The sequence below is a fragment of the Marmota marmota genome, unplaced genomic scaffold, assembly GCF_001458135.2.
Source record: "Marmota marmota marmota unplaced genomic scaffold, marMar, whole genome shotgun sequence".
NCBI classification, from domain to species: Eukaryota; Metazoa; Chordata; class Mammalia; order Rodentia; family Sciuridae; genus Marmota; species Marmota marmota.
In genome coordinates this window covers 861,453-885,402 of record NW_026000171.1, presented here as the reverse complement: position 1 = coordinate 885,402, position 23,950 = coordinate 861,453, and the positions used below count along the sequence as shown (strand labels likewise).

Genomic DNA, 23,950 nt, shown 5'->3' with positions numbered 1-23,950 from the left:
CAAAAAAAAAAAAAAAAAGAACCATAGTTCACCACTGTGGGAGACCATCATTGCACGTGACTGAGTTTCCTCCCAGGCTGGGTGTGAGGTGCTCTCAGTCACTTTTAATGTGGCAGAGCTTTCCCCACCCTTATTGGGTTCCAGAGCTTGTCCGTGTGGAGGCTTGTCTCACCACTGCCCCAAAGATACAATCATGGCACCTGACCTTGCCACACTGCCCCCCCTTGACCTTCATTGGATAGGATTTTCCCCAGAAATTTTTGTTCCCCAATAAAAGCCCTCTCTCTTGCTAGCATCTTCAGTAAAACCTCGCTGCCCCCCTGGAAAGCTTGAGGCTGAGTGTTCGAGGAGCCCTTCTGGAGCTGGTTTAAAGGTAAAATGGTGTCTATGTCTTTAATTTAAACTCCCTGAGAATTTTCCCATGTGACCAAACCGCTAACACAGTCTGCGCTGTCCATGGACTAAACACCACAAAATGTCTCATTTTTGAAGTAAGCTCTCCATGCTATCTGCTCTCAAGAGACATGTCATTCTAGTACCAGTCAGTCCTGACCTCTCTTACCTGAGCAGACCACAGAGGCTGTGTTTTCATGGGCACAGGCAGGAACACCCAGGGCAGTCACAGGGCAATTCCATAAGAAGGACTCAGACCCTGAGCAGTAAAATCTGTCTCTCCAGATCTCATCTCCTCCTTCCACAAAGTATGCTCCCTTTGGGGTGGAGATGGCGACTCCACAGCCCAGCTGACGGCAAACTACATTGGCATTGGCCATATTCCAGTGGGAGGCACAGAGTGTTCTCCAGCCTCCAGAGGTCTTCATCTCCACTTGACCTTCACACTGAGAGCTGCCATTTTTCATGAGCCGAATATCTGTATATCCTGGTAGAAGACAGGGTTTTAGCAGCATTACATAGTTTTCTTACCCCAATGGATTGTGTAGGGAGGTTAACATCCTGTTGTGAGTCTCACCTGAGCAGACAACATGCACAGCCCCTCTGTGGGGGCAGCTGCCAGCAGGACAGGACACTCTGGGGCAGAACCAGAGGCTAGGCTCCTGCCCCTGACACTGGAACTCTTCAGCCCAGATCTGTTCACTGTCCTCTGTGAAGGGCATGTTCTCCAAGACAGATGCAGCCTTGCCACATCCCAGCTCTGCACAGATGACCTGGGCTGTGGATAATGTGAAATTCCCATCAGATACTGGAATCCATCCTTCTCCAGAATTCACTTCCACTCGCCCAGAGCAAGGTCCTCCAACCAGATGCACAAATCCTATGGGAGAAAAAATAACAAGTACCAGTGAATAGAAGGGGGAAGTTACAATTCACAGGTTATGCTGTCAAATCTTTCTGTTTTTCAGGGTTGCGGTGTTGGGGCTTGGATTCAACAGATGGTGCCTGAATGTGAATTCTTTGAGGAAGTGTGTGAAGGCAAATTTTGGAAAAGGAATTTGTAATGTTCTTTCTAAGTTGCTGATTCATGGTATGAATATACACACTGTCCTATACACATACATATACATACATGAATATGTGTGTTTCCAAGAAATGTGTGTTTGTGTGTGTGTGTGTGTGTGTGTGTATGTATATATATAGTGTGTGTGTGTGTGTGTGTGTGTGTATATATGTATATATAGTGTGTGTGTGTGTGTATGTGTGTGTGAAATGGATTTTTCTTTTATAGGGACATATAATTCTTTATATGATGGTACCTTTGATTTTTTACTTTGACACTCTCCCTCCTTTTTTTGTATAGAATCCATATCTATTCACTAAATGTGAACTCAGTGTAGAAAAAGACTTGGATTAATTTTTTACTCTTTTATGCCCTGAAACTTTCAATTCACAGATTCACAGATAGTTACTCCAAGTAAGACAATATTTGTTAATTAATTAAAAACTTCAATATGTATTCATAATTGACAATTTATATTTATTTTCCATTTAAGGATGAGAAAAGGAACCACTAAATAGTGTGAGTCTGAGATAGAAACTAGGTTATTGTGACTAAAATAATCATGATTCTTTACATTATCCTTCCCATTAAAGAAGACAGAAATGAAATTTAAACTATGAACAGAAGTTATCCAGAGATGTAAGAATTTTTTTTTGTGTGTGTGTTTTTAAGGGATTATTCTGTTTCTAACAGAGTTTGAAGAATCCATTATACATCTATTGAAGCTGATCAGGAAGTGATTTCAAGTATGGGTTCACACCTTTGGGAAGGTGTCTAGTTACATATGTGAAATTATAATATAATAGTAATTTTAATGTAGTGAAGAAATTCAGCAAGAAACCTTTCTCAAGAGAATAGCATGTTCATTAATTTCCCCCTAAGTAATCCATCAAAGTGAAATGAACATCAAAAACATTAATCTATCTTTTTAAAAATTGTTACTTAAAATGTTTCATTTGGGATACTCCCTTCTCTCTTTGAGGCTGATGTACTAACATGAAGTGTGGATTCCTGAAGTGTTACTACAATGGTAATTTTAATTTATATCATTATTATAGAGGAGTAATGATAGTGTACCTTATTTATAGAGTCAAAATTCAGATATACAAATTCCAAACTGAAATCAGTAATCTTTAGGAGGTTATGTTTTAAAGAGTGTGAGACCTGCAGGCACATGATAAAATCAGCAATCAATACAGTTGTCTAGTGACAGGAACAACAAAGGTCAGAACAGAAATAGAACAGAACCTGGCTGGCTGAAGGCTCTACCTGTGGATGCATCCAGGTCTTCTTGTCTATGAACTCTGGTTTCCACTCAGTCACTTTCACATAGACGTTCAAAACCAGTACCACCAGGGAGGACCACCAGGTTTGCATGACTGATTGTAGTTTCAGCTCAGATAAAAATATGAACATGCCTGCAATGGCACTATTTCCTCTTTATTTTCCTTTATTAAAAAATAACTGTACTTGGCCCATTTCTAGCATCCAAGTGTTAGAATTTCTCAGCTGAGGTAGAATAACATTACATCCAAGCTCAAAGATAATTCACTGGGGTATCTGAATACAGTGTCCTCTGAGTGAAATATTTGGAGGGTATCTTTGTTTTAGTCACTGAATTCTATTGAAATATCAAACCTTTGTCAGAAACTTTTGTATAATTTCTCTTAATTAAAATTGGAAGCATTTCAGATAAAGAGATAGATCTCCCAATTGGGTTTTACCTTTACTTTTGTACTCTTCACAGATCAGAGAGACCTAATCCAGCTATAGCCTGAGAGAATGCAGAATAAAATTCATATAGTACATGTACCCAGACCATCAACTGAGCATTTGTCATTGTTCTGAACAGAGATTCTGAGGTGTTCATAGAGCAGTATTGTTGGAAACTCAGCAATGCATTTATTTATCTTTAAAAATACATTGAAGATTTATTGTTTTGGGCATTGTATTATAAAGTAATATATATCCAAATCCCCTTGAAATTTTTTTTTTAAAAAGATGCAATTTAGAAATTAGAGCCAGCTACCACCTATATAGAATGTAGTTATTCTTGGGAGATCATTTACCTTTTTTCACTTAATAAAATATAAACACAACAAAGTGTGGTTCAGAAGCAGATATACATAATTCTATAAAATCTAGTGGTGGTGTGTATTATTATACTCCACAGTTCTTTAGTAAATAGGCAATTCTTTTATCATAGTGGTTTAGAAAGCCTCATTAGTTCTATTTGCAGAAATACATATCAGTTTTGGTAATATGTCAACGATATAAAGGGATATGGAGAAAAAAAAATAATTACCCTTCCTCATCTACATTACCAGATGGTTGAGGTAAACAGTACTACAATATTATTTTTTCACTCTTTATTTCACTTGTCTTGCTTATACAGAATATATTCTCAAATAAAACAAAGGTTCCATATTGAACCTACCACTCAGTCTGCACAATCTACAATCTTAAAATTTCAGAGGTATGAATGTTGAGATTGGTTCATCTGGGGCTCTAGTGTGTGGAAACGTAACTGCCAACTATTTGTTCAGAGTAGCCCTTCTTCTTGATTCAAAGGGAATGAAACATATGAAGACATGAACATTATTTAAGAGGTCTACCTTAGTAGAATTTATTTGGAATGTCTGTTTTTACAGTCCTTTGAGTTAACTGCTATGCATCTTTCCCTCAAAGTCATAAATAGTATTTATATTGGAAACTTCTAATTTGATCTTTGATGCATAATAGCATACCTAATGTCTGAGGACTTTTTGAGAAATAAACTTTAAATATAATATTCAATGCTGATTCTTTTACTGAAGATTCATATTATAAACAATTCAGTCTCAGGTGTCTGTATCACCAGAGAAACTGTCATCTTCAGGTTAGATTTCCCTTCTTTTGTCAGTTATGCACATATAACTCAACCTCCCAACAAGGAACATACACTGAATTTTAAAAATAGTGGTATATATACATATGATGGATTGCAATAAAATGATCTGATTGAGATTTGTGGATAAATCTCCCAAACATAAAATTAAATAAAAGAATAATAAACAAAACCATGTGAGGCAAACCAACTCAAATAGATTTGATGCAAAAGGCTGGTAGAGCTCACATGAACATATAAAGGGAAAGTATGAGGAATGGGGACCTGATGCTTTTAGGAACCCCCCATCCCCCATGGTTCTTCCCAATCCCTGCTTTTTTGTCTTTGATCTTTAGAAATAACTTTTGCAGACAGTTGAGAAGTGTGGGTCCTGGTGCGCTGCTTGATCCCAAAGAGGGTAAATTCAGGGCAAGGTCTTTAATTGACTCTGTCTGTGTTATTGGCCCACCATTATGACCAGGGAGAGTGGAACAGTGTGAATGAGCACATCAAGTGAACCAGTGTTGAGCATGAGGACTGGCTCCCCAAAGGAAGTGATGCTCAGCAGATCATTAGGATGAGAAAATTTGTGGAATCTGTGTAAATACAACTACAGTAATTTTATGAGGGTGTTTTTTAAATATATTATCCTTTTAATGGATAATTCTGTTTTCTTTAGCAAATGCACTTATTTTCTAAAACATGGGTCAATATCCAAGTTGGTAATTCTATTTTCTATAGAACTTAAAATTTCATAAAGAAGAATGTCAGTCCATGTTACAAGGATATTTATGCAGAAGGCTGGTGTGAAGAAAGAAATTATGTATGAAATATAATAAAAATTATTAAGAATTATGTTTTTATGAATAATAGGCTTCAAGTGGATTGAAAATGAATGCAAATACAGATTCAAACACACATATGTATATGTATGTGGAATTTAGTACTTATAAAATCATTTACATACCTATATTTAATTTTAAATAATAATATTTTAAATTATTAGACTATATAAAAAATTATAACATTAGAAAATTTAGGGATAGGTATTAAATAAAAGAAAATTAGTCTCTATTTGTTATTGTCCTGTATAGTCAAATATGTAGATGTCAAAAAAGAGTCATAAAACATGGAGGAAAAAAAAATGATACCTCCTCTTTAGAAAATATCAGAGTGGATTATAAAAATGACCATCTCTAGGGATTTCCATTAACATAAATTTTTCATTAGGTCCTCTAACATGACTTTTCCATATTGACTAAAGTTCTTCAATTATGTGGTATAACACATATCCTTTCATTGGTCTAGAATTGGGTGAGGAATTAATATTGTTAGTAATGATTATTTTGCTTTAAAACAAAATTTCACTGCCACACAGTTGTGGAGGATGGAAGTAGGACTTAGAGTGTCAGTAGGGTTGGCTCCTTCTCTGGAGACTATCAGAGGGATCCTTCCTTTGCTACTTCTTCTGGTCAATGGTAGTCCTTAGTGTGCCTCGGCTCACAGAAGCATGGCTTTAGTTGCTGCCTCTCTGCTTACCTCTCCCTCCTTTCTGTGTCTGTCTATGTGTCTCCCCTCTTCTGAGGATACAAGTCAAATTGGACTAAGGGTTTGAGTGAGAGATTTAGAAAATTATTGAAAAATTCAATGAAAATCAGAAGGATGAAAATTTCCCACTTTGTTTCTCCTATAGTAACTGCCTCTTCTAAATCTGTGATGCTTCAGTGAAGATTTTATCTCCTTTTCTGAGACATCACACTTAGAGAACATAGCCATGTCTCAATATGATCAACTGCCTGAGGAGTAGTAAGATTGGTAGAAGGAGGCAAACTTGCCTTAGTTGATAGAGACTAAGAAGTGATCGATGACAATGACATGAAAAGGAAAAGAAAAAAGTAGGGATTCTTTATTTTTCCTCTTGGTTGCATGTTGTTTCAATCACGACCACCACTGAAAATTACGTGAGTCATAGCAAGGACATTTCAATATCTGCACAAGACTGGTATTTTCATAACATTTGAAGTCTTAATATTTAAATAATTCCATGGAAATTTTCATGTAGGGAAATATATTTTGGGTTCACTAGAGCCCTCTGTATGTTTGTTTGAAACAGTATAAATGTTATTTCTGTGACTTGTGCCTAAACTTTCTCCACAGGAGGGACACAACAGAGCCTGACTGACTTGAGGTCCTCACCCAAATTGTGCCTGACTCAGCTGAGGTCAGGTGATGAATTTTAAGGGTGAAGACTTGGCTGACACTGAAGGGTACTCTCCAGTTTCTTGTCTTTTAAAGGAAATGTGTCTTCCTAATCTCACCTGAAAGATATCAGAACTTATTTGTATGTAGGAGAAATAGCAGACAAAGAACAATTTTATCAATAACCACTGAATAGATACTTAATACAATTAACCAAATCCCATACAAACTCCAAAGGACCAACACAGCAAAAATTAAAATCAACTTCAAAATCTTAATGTTTGACATCTACTTCTTGCACACTAGAGAACAAATTCTGCTTTGTATATCATAAATCAGAAGATATAGAGACACATTTGTGCTTCAGTCCAAAAGAAGGATGCATCAAGGCTCACAGTGACCAATCTAAATAAATAAATAAATAAATGGTGCTTCTCTGTGGAATAAGGAACTTGAAGTATTGGCAGTAAGGAGAACTGAAGGTGCAGAGTATGTGTTTAGCACATGGAAGCAAATGAACTTCTTATGTGGCTTCTCTTATAGGGATAGACAGATGGGCAGCTCCCAGGCAAGGTCTGGGTGTAGATGCTTCCTGTATAAATAAATGAGATTCTATGGTATTTATTCTAAATCTATTCTCAGTCTCAATTTCCCTTCCTAAATATCTCTCTCTGAATTCTTGAGTACCATAAATACCTCAACATAACTTCCTTTTTTATAGCTAAGTTTAAAGCTCCCCAGTGATAAAAGCTGTTGATAGTGTTAAATGTGTTAAAAATTACTAAAAATTATATACTATTGAAGATGCTTATGTGTTAATGTCTTTATGTCTTCACAGAGAAGACAAAACTTGGAAAAATTTAGTGACTTGTTAGAGATTAGACATATGAAGCTGGGGATATATCTCAGTTGGTAGAGTGCTTGCCTCACATGCACAAGGCCCTGGGTTCAACCACCAGCACCACAAATAATAAACAAGCAAATAAATAAATAAATAAATAAATAAATAAATAAATAAATAAATAAAAAAAAATAGACCTCGAGATTAGACATATGGTAGCATCCAGACCCACTGTGACCTCAATTATGCCTCTCAATGATAGTTCCTCTCACTTCAACTCCCTCCCTTCTTGGTCTTCCCTGCTACCCCCTCAACGAGCTCATGCCATTAGGATGTCCTGTGCCTTTCTCCTTAGTGCCTCATTTCTACTCTTATTTCACAGAGGTGACCTCCACTTTGCAAACTGGATTCATTTGCAAAAATACTCAGTCAAGACCCATTAGGGCTTGTAGAAACCTTGTCTTCAGGAAACTACTCTTTTGTACCTGTACAAGCTCCAGGGAAATCCCTAATTCTCTGCATTGCATCTTTTTAGGAAATTAGGGCTCTTTCCACTTCTGGATATAGCACCTCTCACTCTCCATCACTATTAGAACTTTTGGGTTCAAATTTATCCAGGTAAACAAAAGAGGCAGGGGGACTAGGTTGATTTTCAACATCTTTCATCAAGACCACACTTTTGTTTCTTCCATTAAGACAAAGATTGCCTCCTCCACCTCACCTATAGCTGAGACTCATCTGCATCTAACCAAGTCTCCAGGGCTTTGATCATAAGTCTTGTTTCTTCATCCACCTGTCTCATTGTCCATCACTCCAAAATCTTATTATTCTCTTTAGGGCACAGAACTGTGTCACCTGAGTAGATGGGAATGCTTCAATCAGATGTAATATTAGGCAATGCAGAGGTGCACATAAATCCCAATATCTTCCTTGAAGACCAAACTTGCCCTGTATTCTTGGGCTTCCCAGTCATTTCTGAAAGCTTGAGGAGGCAGCATGATCTTCCCTTTGAGGCAGAGCAGAGGACAAGGAGAGAGGTTAATGGAGGCCCAGATATGGGCAAAAATGTGTATGATCAGGAAAGGATAAAATGGGGGCAGAGGGGTCTTCAAAGGAGATACCCAGGTCTGGTATAAGAGAAAGGTACTTGAAGAGAGTATTGAGATCTGCTTCCATGTTTTCTAATTCAAAATACTAATGTCTTTCAGAATTTGCCATGTTCCAGAAATGTTTTTTAGGTTCTGGGTGTGAATATTTCAAAGAAATAATGCAGACACACTCACCTATTCAAAAAAAAAGGAAAAGAAAGAAAGAAAGAAGAAATAAATTTCAAGCTATTTGAAGTTTATGAGAGACCTGGTTGAAACAAAAAGAAAAATTGCATCTGCAGAAGTTCACTGATTCACATGAATCATTCTCACTAGAGTAATTAAAAATTGCAGTCAGATCTATCCTTGTCTGATTCTTTGCTTCAAGAATACATTGTGTTATTAAATCCATCACATATAAACTATATAACCTTCCTCCATATCTTGTCGTCACCTATAGCATTTTTCTCCTTTTTCACTTAAATTTATTTAAATGATACCCAAAACATAAATACTATACCTATTAATGGAGTAAATAGATCTCTTAATGCATGTGTATATTAGGTTATCTTATTTACTCAAACACCATTCATTTACCCTTGTGAAAATTTCCAATAAGTTCTCTTCTTACTTTTTGAAGTAAAGTTCATTCTTGTTAACTACAGTCACCACCTGTACAATGGTGCACCAGAATTTCTTGTTCCTAAGTAAAACCTGTAACTGATTGATCAAACTGTAGCTTTCCATTTCTAACCCCTACACTTCCCAGCTATGGTTATTATAATTCTAGCCTAAACTTCTAAACTTTTATGAGGTCAACTCTTTCAGATTTGACATAGAGTGAAATTAGAAGACCTTTGTTCTCCTTCACACTTTTTCTACTTTACTTAACCTAGTGATCTTCAAGTCCATGTTGCAGCAAATGAAAATATTTCATCCCTTTTTTTCTCTTTTTGGCTAAAGAGTATTCTATTATGTAAATATACTTCATTGTATCCATTTATTATTTGATGGAAACTTAGATTTTTTCCCTTTCTTAGCTACTGTCTGTAGTGCTACCATAAACATGGGAGCACAGAAGTCTCTTCAACATCCTGAATTGGAAATATGCTCAGCTAAGGATTGTTGTAATTTATGGTAACTTGGGGGGGTGTCTGATAACATGTTTATATTTATTTATTTATTAAAGACAGATTTCCTGTGTTTTATATTTTTCATTGGTAGATTTTTTCTTCAATTCTATGAAAATCTGATGGCTCTCACTTCTGTTCTACATGTTTCCCATTGGGAAGTTAAGTGTCAGGTGAATTAGGATACCCTATATTTTCTTTGTGTCTTTATCTTAATTCTTTGAGACTCTTTATCTTTCATCTTTGAGATCTGTATTATAATATGTAATGATAAGAGCTCAAGGATCCAGGTCAAATTTGGATGCCCATTAAATTTTAACCCCCAAGCAGAGACTTCAATCTCTCCATAGTGTCTTCCCTGGGGCTTTGGAAAGGAATGAAGTGGGTGGTCCTATGGCAAACAATGCTGCAATGCTATGTCACACACTAGGACACAGCCTGCCAAGGCAACACAAAACTGGAGAGGGAACAACATCCTTAGTGCTATGAGCTGTCTACTGCTAAGGTGGATCAATGGCCCAAGACTCCTGCAACTAGCCACAGGCTCTTCTTGAGTCTGTCCTACTAGTATACAGGTCTTGCTCTCTCTATGAGCTCTTCTATATTTAAGGTCTCTAATTCCTACTGAGTGCTGAGTATCTCCATGGTGGGCCAGGCATTGTGCTCTAAGACAAAATCCTGTTTCTGTCGTTGCATCCTGCTCCTTAGCAAGTGGAGTCTTGATTTTCCTTCTGTCAAGACACCTTGCAGGAGTGGTGGTGCAGACAAGTATCTTTGTTGCCCAACGAAACATAGTTCCAGAATCTCAGTCTGAGGTTACTGGCATGGGGACAAGGGTTGTTGGGCTCTACTGGGCATCCACCTAGTTGTGAGTTTCAAGTCTAAGAGCTGGACTTAATTACCTTTTCATTCCCCAAGAAGGATGTATCTTTTTTCATGCTGGGCTACTTAGATTAAAGGAAAGAACAACTCTTATTTTCCTCTCTCCATCAATGTGTCTTTTCTTTTTATTATCATAAAAGCAGGCACTCACCTGCTTTCTTTTCTTTTCATACACCTGGTTTATTTTCTTGTATCAAGCTGTTTGGTATGTGAAAAACTGTTTATGTGGTGTATTTGTGGGAGATCACTGAATAACCATCTTGATCTGAGTCCTAAACTACATAATCTCATACAGTAATAAATATGCATTAATATTTTATTACTTTTAACATTGATCTGACATCCCAGTGTTAAATTCACCTCCCAATATGAGTTTATCAGAAATTTATTGAAAAAGAAATGTAGAGAGAATCTATTATAAAAGAAATGGAAGGAGAAATTGTGACTCAGAGCATTAAACTCACAGTTCTCTGGCCCTTCCTACTAATGAACTAAGATTTTTATGTCTGAATCTGGAAAGGAGTATTTCAACTTTCCATTAATCCATAAATTCCCTTGTTATGTGTTTGATCCCTGTGCCCAAATACCTACTAACTGAGTGCAAAAATATCTCTAACTACACATATGCAAGCACTCAATTCAACTAGGAAAAGTAGGGCCTCTTTCTTGTCTGTGCTTTGAAAAGTACTACAAACAGAGTGTGTGTACCAATTTATATGTAATCCTAAATATAAGAAATAGAGAAACAAAATTACGAAGATTGATTTTAAGTTGAAATGGTCTACAAAAACATATTTTGTCAAGTAAGAGAGATGAGAAGAAAAAGACAATATTAGAGTTTCACAGGACAGGAATAAATGAAGCGCATCATTCACTGCCATCCCTGAGTCCACTGATTCAGGGAAGGGACCTCTTAGTCCTCTCTGGACAATTACTCTCCTATCCCCCCAGGAATCAGACACTACTTCCTGGAACTTTCCATTCTCTTAGGTAGTGGAGAATGCACTGACCATACCTGAGCAGATGACTCCTGCATCTTCAAAGTGCTCACAGTTGTTCTTTCCCCAGCCCAGGGAAGGGCAATTCCACAAGTAGTCCTCCTCTCCTGTGCACGCCAGCTCTGTCAGCCAGATGGGCCCCGATCCCTCTCCAAATTGTGCATTGAGCAAGGCATTGATGGCTTCTCCACAGCCCAGCTGTCTGCATACCACGTGAGCATCATTCAGGTCCCAGCTGTCATCAGAGACAGTGCCCCAGGAATGCTGGTGAAGAATCTCCACTCTGCCTGCACACCGACTGCGACCATTCACCAGGCGGAGCTTTGGGCTCTCTGAGGGGAAAGAATCATGTCAATGGTTGTATTTACAAAGAGAATGAGAAGGGTTCTTTTTAGGGGAAGGCAGGGTGTGTGTGGGGGTACCAGGAATTGAACTCAGGGGCATTTGATCACTGAGCCATATCCTCAGTCCTATTTTATACTTTATTTAGATACAGGGTTTCACTGAGTTGCTTAGGGCTTCGTTTTTGCTGAGGCTGACTTTGAACTCACAATCCTTGTGCCTCAGCCTCTGAGCAGCTGAGATTACAGGCATGTGCCACTGAACTGATTGAGAAGTGTTCTTTATTCATGTGGTAATCCCTCCCTCCACAAAGCAGTTGGCAGATCTATTTTCAGAATTCAGAGCTTGCTATGTTAGACTTGGAATCATTTATTATACTAGGGCAGCAGGTAAGTCTCAGTTTCTACCATAACATGGGAGAATTAATTGTGAAAGAATAAGAAATGGAATTAAAAACAATGTAAACAAGTGAGTAGTCTCAGGTAGATGTTATTATGTAGATCTGATCAGACTAAAACTTTCTGTTGGTAGAGTTATGCATATGATGTGACAAAGCAATTGGAGAAATGCCAAGATTCCTGTTTTAAGTAGACAACAGTGTCTTTTCTGAATGATTTCTGAGAGTTACTGTAATGGACAGTATCCGAATTGGCTTCTTATAAAGCATATATATATATTAGTGCTTGTGGCCAGATATTTGGAATGATGGCTGTACAAGGGATGGAGTACTAAATGAGGATGAGATCATCAGGAGTCTCAGGTGATAGCCATGAATTCAGGGAAAAATGTAATTATATAGGCATTAAGATTGAAAAATGAATGGATTATAAGACAAACCATAGTTAAACCATAGTTAGTCATGTTTAATTAATGATTCCAGGCTTCATATTTCAAATATGGATATTTAATTTCAAATTTGTGTTCATCTTAGGTAGATTGGGCAACCTTCAGGAATAAATGTTGTCAGAAGTTAACATTGCCAAATGCCTCTAGAAACCATAGAATGCTAATTTCCCCCAAAATATATGTAATCTGTGGTTAAACTTCCTGCCAGGAGTTCTTAATGATGAATCAAGTAGCAGAATAGAAATATACTTTTTGTGACTCTGTGAGTGACAAGAGTCAGGGAACACAGGGAAAAATCTATTTTGAGAACAGAAAGAGAAAGAACACTGGGAACTAATAAAGAAAGGATGAGAAATATTAATGATATGGAGAAGCATTAAGGCAGCTCAGAGAAAAACACAAAGTAAGTTTCAACTTCATCTCCAGCTCTCTTACCTTTTCTTGTAAGAAACATGGTTCTTACAAGCTTTAGATCAAGGTTGGGAAGTTTTTTTGAGAGAGACTCCTTTTTTTTACAGTAAATATGGATGGCATTTATTCCTTTACTGACACTGCCAGCTGGTATCCATGTAAGCTCCATAATAATAACATTATCCATTGGATGCTACTATTTTTAGGTCATTTGCTAAGTAGTTTATGTGTATTCCCTCAGATATAAATGCTTCCTTTGTCTCCAGTTACAATTACAAAAATGAAATATGAAAAACTTAAAAGTGCATGCAACTAGATCCAGCTAGGTTTAATATAGATTATTCTACTTGGGAATTCTGTCCTTTAATCACTGCATTGTATTATTTTTTTATTTAGTTTATTTGATTATTCTTGCATTTATAGAGCTGACTTATGTTTATGTGGTAGGTACTCTGTTATTTATTTTGTTCTTTCTGAGTCATGATTGTGATTAAGCCAAGAACTGCAAACATGTTGGGTGTGCTTTGCTACTGAGCTACACCTCCAGCCACTTGAGTGAGGTTGTACCTTATTGTAACTATGACCTAGCCCTGCTCAAGCCTTGGTAGATGTTATATAAGGTGTCCTCAAAAAGTTCCTGATGAGACAATGCAAGAAGTTTTAGAGGAGAAACAATTGGACTATGAGAGTTTTAAAACCAATCCGTGAATTAATCCCCTCATGGGAGTACCTGAGTGGTAATAATATTCATTTCTTTGACTGACAGAAGAGACCAAGGAGTTGAGTGCACATGAGGGGGAGGATTATAATGGGGCATCGTGTTGTGTAATCAGGGTAAGAAGAACATATGCAATCATGAGGAGAGTGGAAAACCAAAAAAATGGTAAGGGAAAACATTTGGAATCTGAATGAGGATGAAATATCTGGAAAAGGAGCCACCCTCAGCGGTGGCACAGCCCTGGCAACAACGCTCTGCCCAGAGCTGTCCTGGAGCCCCACACATAAGACTTCTCTAATTCACTGCCATTGCCCGGATGGCTGGATGTGGCAGCTGCCCTACCCCCAGCTAGATCTCAGTTAATTGAGTGTTTAGACAAGATGTGGAGGAAGGGGATTCCCATAACTTACCTGTCTGTCCGATAAAGATAAATTCTGCTAACCAACCTAAATATGACCTATTACCTTTTGCTGTATTTAAAGAGTTACAACCTTTAAATAAAAGGGAAATACAAGGTTTGACTCTACTGTCATTGAAACATGTTTATCAGTTACTATAAGTAGACTTAAATTAATTCTTTGTTTCCACAGTCTGGCTGGGCACAATTCAGGAGCCACTTGTCAAAAGAAACAAACTTTATTTTTAGAACACACACACCGCACCACACAGCTCCTCAGGAAAACCTTCAGAGCCCAACTGCCACCACCTGCTTCCAACAAGCCTCTCCACCTCCCCCACACCTCCTGCTCTTGAGGCTGATTGGCTGGGTCGAGTGGACAGAGCCAAAAAAAGTCCCCCAATGAGCAGCTCTGTGGTCTGAAAGGGCGGGGAAACAGCCCGATGAGCATCACCACAGAGGAGCCAATCAATTGGCAGCTAGAAGTTTGCTGGGCCCGCTGTGAGCCAATCATCAGCTGGCAGCTGGAAGTTTGCTGGGGCCCCTTTGGCTGTGGCTCTCAACACTTTGTATAAATGAGAAGTCAATTACAGGGTCATTGAACACAAATACTAGTATCATGGTAATAAATACTTTTTATGGTATGGCTTCATGCATGGCCTCAAGAGGCAAAGGGAACAAAAATAATAAGTGTCTGAAAGCTTCCTGTGGCTACCATGCTCTATCCTTTCCAATCCATAACAAATCATTACTTATATTCAACCATATGTAGAAACTGTTACAAGATTTATAAAATTTTAAACAAAAAAAGAAAAAGAAAAAATAACTCTCCACAAAGTATGTAAACTATAACACCATGCTTTAAAAAATTATAAAAAGAGAAAATGTTTACAACAGTTTTACTTATCTTATAACTTCCACCGGATCTATAAAATTCCTATCCTTATATTCAAAATGTAAATTATAGGACCTACAAGATTTACTAGTCTTATAAAAAAACCACTTAAGAGAAAGGGAAAAAAGTGTCTCTTTTAAATCCAAACTGCATGGCTGATTGTATTATCTGTGTTCAGCTTGCTTTCTTGACCAGTTCTTCCCTCATATTACAGCACAGAAAGACAAAAGTAGAAACATTCTAAAAGTGCAAGCTTTCTTTTTGAAAAAAGTTTTTTCTTAAAAATTTCACAGGCTTCCAATTGGTTTTTATCTGAGCTAAAATTACACTCTGACCTGATAAAAAAGTTTATATTATGACAATGTAAGTTTTTAAGTATTATATGTAAGTTGATGTATTTTTCTGATCAGTCTTGTTTTATCTAACTGTAAAGGTTTTTACATTCTGTCTTTATCCAAAGGCCAATTTCTCCAGAGTTAACTCTCAAATACATTCAAAAAATTTAAAATAAATTCTTAGAAGTATATAAATATGGTGATATTGGGAATGGATCTGAAATCCACCACAGACAAATAGCTGGATATGTGAAACCATTGATTTCAGTGTCCATCATAGCTGTTAGATTTTGCACCTGGCATTTCCAATTACACAGGCCTATGCTATGTCTATTTATTATGTACCTGATATTAAAATTGACATTTAGATAAATGAGCATTCATAAATAAAAATTTAAATAAAAATGGATCCAAATAACTTAATTTAAATCAAGTAATCAGATAAAAAATTAGATGTCCTTAAGATTCTGACTTATGGGTTTTTCTAGGTGACCAAACAATAAAGTCTTAATTCACCAAGATATCTAAAATGTAATGTAATATCCATTACTTCTAAATTTTTCTTCAATAAAACAGGGATGATTAATTCTATTAATCATGTTTTTCTTATGTTTTTATGTTATAATTAAAATAAGTAAATTAAACTTAACATAAATGAGATTAATCTTCATAAGTATAGTTTCTTAAATACATAAATTAAAAATTACAGCTGATGCCAAACTGATCTCTCCTTTTTTCCAGTTGTTAAAGAAATAGGATTCTGCCTCGTTTCTTTATTTAACTCTTTCTTTAAAACAGGCTTTATAAAAAATTAACAAGGATTATCAACAATAATGCTGAATCAAATTTCAATATCTAATGTGCCATTGTCATTGATAGTTTTTGCTAAAACACCTTTTCTTTTACAAAAGTAGTTACTATTATAACCAAAATTATATACATAAAAGTATTTATATATATATATATATATATATATATATATATATATATATATATATATANATAATCAAGAATTATGTATGTTAAAATAATTATATTGTCCTCATTTTTCAGGCTGTAATACTTTATCTCTTTCTCTTATGTATGCTCAATTAATTACTGATTGTCATACTGAAATTTTATCCTTAACAGACACGGAGATTGCCAAGATGTTGCTATGCTACCACGCAAGTCACTCAGCTGCTACCTACCCACAGCACAACACCATCACCCGCTCCCCCGACCTCACCAGGCTCCTCCCACCTCACCAGATACCCCAGTGCTGAAAGCAGACCTCTGCCATCTTGACTCAACATTCTCATCATTTAGCTGGGGGCAATTCCCAGATTGTATCTCCAGCAGCCAGGTACCAGGTTTCCAACCTTCCCCCTCCCCAGTGGTGGTAATCCAACATAGTAGCTGCCCAACATAGGTGTGCAGTGCGAGAGGGAGCCACCAATGGGAGCCCTGGGTGAGAGTTTCCTCAATTGGGAACTGCTAAGAGAGAGGGAGATGGGGCTAAAATTTAGAACCTAACAGAGAGACCAGGAACTGAGAAACATCCAGGCAAGAAGGGAGATAGTACCAGACGCTCAAGTCATATGAGTGAGTGGTCCAAAGAAGAGACCCATGAGGTGCAGTCTTTCTGCAGGGACTGTTTGTGCCACTCTCCACATCCAGGCACCCTGCTCCAGGACAAGTCTTCCCACCCTGGTTATCTCCACCATCCAGAGGGCAGAGACACCAGCTTACAACAGACAACCCCACCTACTGGATGAGAAGAGAAGCAGGATCTTCTAAAGGTACCTACAATCCTGGCTTCCTCCTTTGAGTTTTTTGTTTTTGTTTGTTTGTTTGTTCTCTTCTACCCCTCCATCCTCTGCTCCTCAAATGCCCAACATATGTGAAACCAAGTACTTTGCATGAAATAGGACTTTGAGGACTGAGTCATCTGAATAATATAGTATACAAATATTGTATATGCCCTTTATTTTCTTTTCCTTTTTGTTCTTTCATTTTCCCCCATCAAATTTTTACTATTTTAACATCTGTATTTTCCAAATACATATGTGTGTTTGTTTTATGTACTCTACTGTCATCTCACATATGTGCCTACCCTAAATTACTTTCTATCTATTCTCTTGCTACTAACCTTCTTCACTAGATTTCTCCTTCATACTTCCTAAAATATATTGACTCTATATCCTCACATCCTACCTCCTCAGCATATCATCCTAAGCCCCACCCCCAGGTTATTGTCCACTGTCAGAAACTGTAAACTTTTTAACAAAACTACTGATTCTATTTTAGATAATAATTGAATCCAGCATTTCTGTACATTGAGACTAAATTATAAATGTCTTAATAACAGCAAATTGTTCATAGGAATTATAATGCTGATATTGGGATCGATTAACATTGTCCTTCCCCACAAAGGAGAGGTCTTGGAACCCTACAAGAGCACTAAACACCTATAGGGTAAAAACAATAACATTCTAGACCCACAGAGCTGGAAAGAAAGGCACATGAATAACATGAAAAGACAAGGGAAAAATGCTCCAAACAAATGAAGACACCACATTATTAGAAGCCACAGAACAAGAAAATACAGAGAAGGAGTTTAGGATGTACATGGTTAAGATGTTCTGTGAACTCAAGGAAGATATAAGAGCAAATACAGGCAGTGAAAGATCACTTTGACAAGGAGCTACATAAACAAATGCAGGAAGTAAAAGATCACCTCAAAAGGGAGATAGAGATTTTATAAAACAAACAAAAAAGAATCAGAAATTCTTGAAATGAAAGAAATAATAAACCCAATTAAAATCTCAAATGAAAACATCACCAACATAGTAAACCACTTGGAAGATAGAGCATCAGACAATGAAGACAAAATATATAATCTTGAAAATAATATAGACCACACAGTGATAATGGTAAGAAACCATGAGCAGAACAGTTAAGAAATATTGGATAGCATAAGAAGACCAAATTTAAGAATTATTGGGATAGAGAAAGGCATAAAGGTCCAAACCAAAGGAATGAACAATATATTCAATGAAATAATATCAGAAAATTTTCCAAACATGAAGAATAAATTGGAAATCCAAATTCAAGAAACCTGCAGGATGCTTAATGTACAAAATCACAACAGATCCACACCAAGGCACATTATAATGAAAATGCCCAACATACAGAATAAGGAGAGAATTTTAAAATCCACAAGATAAGGAATCAGATTACATATATGGGGAAACCAATTAGGATAACAGTAGATTTTTCAACAGAGACACTGAAAGCTAGAACATCCTGGAACAACATATATCAAGCTCTGAAAGAAAGTGTGCTAACCAAGAATCTTGTATCCAGCAAAATTAAGCTTTAGATTTGAAGATGAAATAAAAACCTTTCAACAAAAGTTTTAAAAAAGTATAGCTAGAAAACTGACACTACAAAACATTGGAAAAATACTCCAAGAAGAGGAAACAAGAAACAAAAATGAAAGTCGGCAGAGGGAATATTTCCTTTTACCCTAAAGAAAAAACTAATCAAAGAAAATCAAATCAAGTTAAATAGCAAAACTAAACAAATATGGCTGGAAATACAAACCATGTCTCAATAGTAATCCTGAATGTTAATGGCTTAAACTCACTAATCAAAAGACATAGACTAGTAGATTGGATTTAAAAGAGACCCAACAATAGGCTGCCTCCAGGAGACTTATCTTATAGGTAAAGACATACACAAACTGAAGGTGAAAGGTTGGGACAAATCATACCACTCACACAGACTACGGAAGCAAGCCGGGGTTTCCATCCTCATATCAAATAAAGAAGACTTCAAGCCAAAGTTAATCAAAAGAGATAAAAATAATGGACATTACATACTGCTCAAGGGAACCATATACCAACAAGACATAACAATCATAAATATATATGCCCCAAACAATGCTCAGCTATGGTCATCAAGTAAATTCTTCTCAAGTTTTAGAATCAAATTGAACACAACACAATAATTTTGAGTGACTTTAATACACTTCTCTCTCCACTGGATAGATCTTCAAAACAAAAGTTGAATAAAGAATCTATAGAACTCAATAATACAATCAATAACTTAAGACTTAACTGACATATATAGAATACTGCAACCTGCATCAAGCAGATATACTTTCTTCTCAGCAGAACATGGATCCTTCTCTAAAACAGACCATATACTATGCCACAAAGAAACTCTTAGCAAATACAAAAAAGTAGAGATACTACCATGGATTTTATCAGATCATAATGGAATGAAATTGTAAATCATCTACAAAATTAAAAATAAAAATTACTCCAACACCTGGATACTAAACAATATGCTACTGAATGAACAATGGGTTGCAGAAGACATCATAAAGGAGATTAAAAAATTATTAGAGGTAAATGAGAACATAGACAGCACATATCAAAATCTCTCGGACATTATGAAGGCAACTCTAAGATGAAAGTTCATTGCATGGAGTTCATTCCTTAAAAGAAGAAAAATTCAACAAATAAATGACCTCACATTACATTTCAAAGCCCTAGAAAAAGAAGAACAAATCAACAGAAAAACCAATAGAAGGCAAGAAATAATTAAAATGAGAGCTGAAATCAATGAAATTGAAACAAAAGAAACAATTGAAAAAATTGAGAAAACAAAAAGTTGGTTCTTTGAAAAATTAAATAAAATTGACAGACCCTTAGCTACACTAGTGATGAGAAGGAGAGAAAGAACTCAAATTACAAGCATACATAATGAAAAAGTTAATATCACAACAGACACTACAGAAATACAGAGGATAATTAGAAATTATTTTGAAAACTTATATTCCTATAAAAAAGAAGAAAGTGAAGGCATTGACAAATTTCTTAAGTCATACGACTTGCCCAGAATACATGAGGAAGATATACACAATTTAAACAGGCCACTATCAAGTGATGAAATAGAAGACACCATCAGAAGCCTAACAACCAAGAAAAGCCCAGGACTGGATGGTTACACAGCCGAGTTCCACAAGGCCTTTAAAGAAGTACTAATACAAATATTCTTCCATTTATTTCAGGAAATAGAAAAAGAGGCAGCACTTCCAAACTCATACTATGAGGCCAATATCACCCTGATTCCAAAACCAGACAAAACCAAAACCATTCCAAAACTAAGACAAAGACACATCAAAGAAAGAAAACTTCAGACCAATATCTCTAATGAACATAGATGTAAAAACTCTCAATAAAATTCTGGCAAATCAAATACAAAAACATATCAAAAAGATAGTGGACCATGATCAAATTGGATTCATTTCAGGTATACATGTTGGTGCAATACAATAAAATCAATAATTGTAATCTATCACATCAATAGACGCAAAGATAAGAATCATATGATCATACATGCAAAAAAAGCATTTGACAAAATACAGCACCCCTTCATGTTCAAAACACTAGAAAAACTAGAAATAACAGAAACATATCTCAACATCATAAAAGCAATCTGCACCAAGCCCCAGGCCAACATCATTATAAATGGAGAAAAATTGAATGCATTCCCTCTAAAAACTGGAACAAGACATGGATGCCCTCTTTCACTTCTATTTATCATAGTTCTTGAAATACTGGCCAGAGCAATTAGAGATACAAAAGAAATTAAAGGGATACATATAGGAAAAGAAGAACTTAAATTAGCACTATTTGCTTACAATATGATTCTATACCTAGAAGACCGAAAAAGTTCCACCAGAAAACTTCTAGAACTAGTAAACTAATTCAGCAAAGTAGCAGGTTATAAAATCAACACCCATAAATCAAAGGCATTTCTGTATATCAGTGACAAAGCCTCTGAGAAGGAAATGAGGAAAACTACCCCATTTATAATAGCCTCAAAAAAAAATACTTGGGAATCAACATAACAAAAAGCTGAAAGATCTATACAGTGAAAACTAAAAGAAAGAAAAACTAAAACCCTAAAGAAAGAAATCAAAGAAGACCTTAGAAGATGGAAAAATCTACCTTGCTCTTGGATAGGCAGAATTAATATTATCAAAATGACCATACTACCAAGAGCACTATATAGATTTAATGCAATTCTGATAAAAATCCCAATGGCATTCTTCATGGAAATAGAAAAAGCAATCATGAAATTCATCTGGAAAAATAAGAGACTCAGAATTGCTAAAGCAATCCTTAGCAGAAAGAGTGAAGCAGGTGGCATCACTATACTAGACCTTAAACTATACTATAGAGCAATAGTAAGAAAAACAGGATGGTATTGGCACCAAATCAGACAGAATAGAGGTCACAGAGACTAATCCACAAAACTACAATTATCTTATATTAGAAAAAGATGCCAAAAACAAGCATTGGAGAAAGGATAGCCTCTTCAATAAATGGTTCTGAGAAAACTGGAAATACCTATGCAACAAAATAAAATTAAACCCCTATCTCTCACCATGTAAAACTCAACTCAAAATGGATCAAGGGCTTGGAATACAACTAGAAACCCTGCATCTAATAGAAGAAAAAGTAGGCCCTACTCTCCATCATGAGGGATTAGTAATTCCAAATTCCGTAATAATACTCCTATAGTGCAATAATTAAAACCAAGAATCAATAAATGGGATGGACTCAAATTAAAAAGTTTCTTTTCAGCAAAAGAAACAATTTATGAGGTGGATAGAGAGCCTACATCTTGAGAGCAATTTTTTACCCCTCACACATCAGATAGAGCACTAATATCTAGGGTATATTAAAAAACTCAAAAAGTTAAACACCCCAAAAACAAATGACCCAATCAATAAATGGGCCAAGGAACAGAAGAGACACTTCTCAGAGTAGGATATTCAATCAACACATATATAAAAAAATGTTCATCATCTCCAGCAATTAGAGAAATGCAAATCAAAACTACTCTAAGATACCATCTCACTCCAGTAAGAATGGCAGCTATTAAGAATACAAACATCAATAAATGTTGGAGAGGATGTGGGGAATAGTCACACTCATCATTGTTGGTGGGCCTGCAAATTAGTGCAGCCAATATGGAAAGCAGTATGGAGATTCCTTGGAAAACTGAGAATGGAGCCACCATTTGACCCAGCTATCCCTCTCCTTGGTCTGTATCCAAATACTTAAAACAGGGACACAGCCACATCAATGTTTATAGCAGCACAATTCACAATAGCTAGCCTTTGAAACCAAACTAGATGCCCTTCAGTAGATGAATGGATTTTAAAAATGTGGCATATATACACAATGAAATATTACTCAGCAATAAAAGGGAATAAAATCATGGCATTTGCAGGTAAATGGATGCAGTTGGAGAAGATAATGCTAAATGAAGTTAGCCAGTCCCCAAAAATCAAATGCCAAATGTTTTCTCTGATATGAGGTGACTGACTCATAGTTGGCTAGGGAGAAGGAGCATGGGAGGAATAGACAAACTCTAGATAGGGCAGAACAGTGGGAGGGAAAAGAAGGGGGCAGGGGGTTAGCAATGATGTAATAATGTGATGGACATCATTATCTAAAGTACATGTATGAAGATGTGAATTGGTGTGAACATACCTTATACACAGAGATATGAAGTATTGTTTTATATATTTTATATGTGTAATAAGAATTGATATGCATTCTGCTGTCATGTATTTTAAAAGTAAAACCAATTTAAAAAAGACAAAAAACCCAGACATAGACATTCATGTTTTATACCTTACTTATGAGAAAACTATATCTCCCATATTTACAATTCTTCCTCTAGTATAAATTTGTATTAACAATTTTTTAACACCAAGTAATTTTCACATGCCTCATGATAGACAATTCTCTTTGTTATATCAGGTTATACATTTCCCATCTTCCTTAATTTCTACCATTCCTCTTATAAATGGGTTAAAGGTGTGCACAAATAGAGGTAAACAAAAATGAGTAATATCTGTTCTTATTAATTATAAACGGACTATTATATCCTACTTCAAATCTCTCTACAGCAACCTGCTTTAACTACCATTATCCTGGCACAAAGACTATTTTCTACTATTTTAAACATTATTACAGATTCTCAACAGGCATAGGACAAACACATAGAAATAGACAGTAGTAATATATATAACTAAACTTGTTCCTCATATTTTTATAGCTTATGTATTTTATATCCTCATTTGGATTTCAACTTACTATCTCTTTTTTTAACCTGTTAAACTATTTTGTAGCATCATATATCTCCTATCTTCCTCTCTCATATATGCAGCCATACCAAGATGCCTTTGATGGAATGTAATGCTCATACAGGTAACATTGTGAAATCCCTTTGTCCTTTATTTTGAGATGGTGTGAAATCCCATGGATTTTTTTTCATCAAAATGCTCAATCACTAATGAAAGTGTTTTCCATATCTTCTTAATTGGTTCATGCTATAATCAACAAATTTCAAGCCCCTGTGTGAAGATCTTAAAATCCACAAGGCCTACGTTCTAATATACTTTGGCAAATGGATGTTACTCATTTCCCTCCTTTTCATCCTTACTCCTTTCATTCTGGGTTCATTTGGGCTAG

The 23,950-nt window shown here is 36.1% G+C and overlaps 1 pseudogene; it reads right to left on the bottom strand.

The window, feature by feature from the left end:
- Nucleotides 1-23,950, bottom strand: part of LOC107154873 — a 146,942-nt pseudogene that overhangs the window by 120,408 nt on the left and 2,584 nt on the right.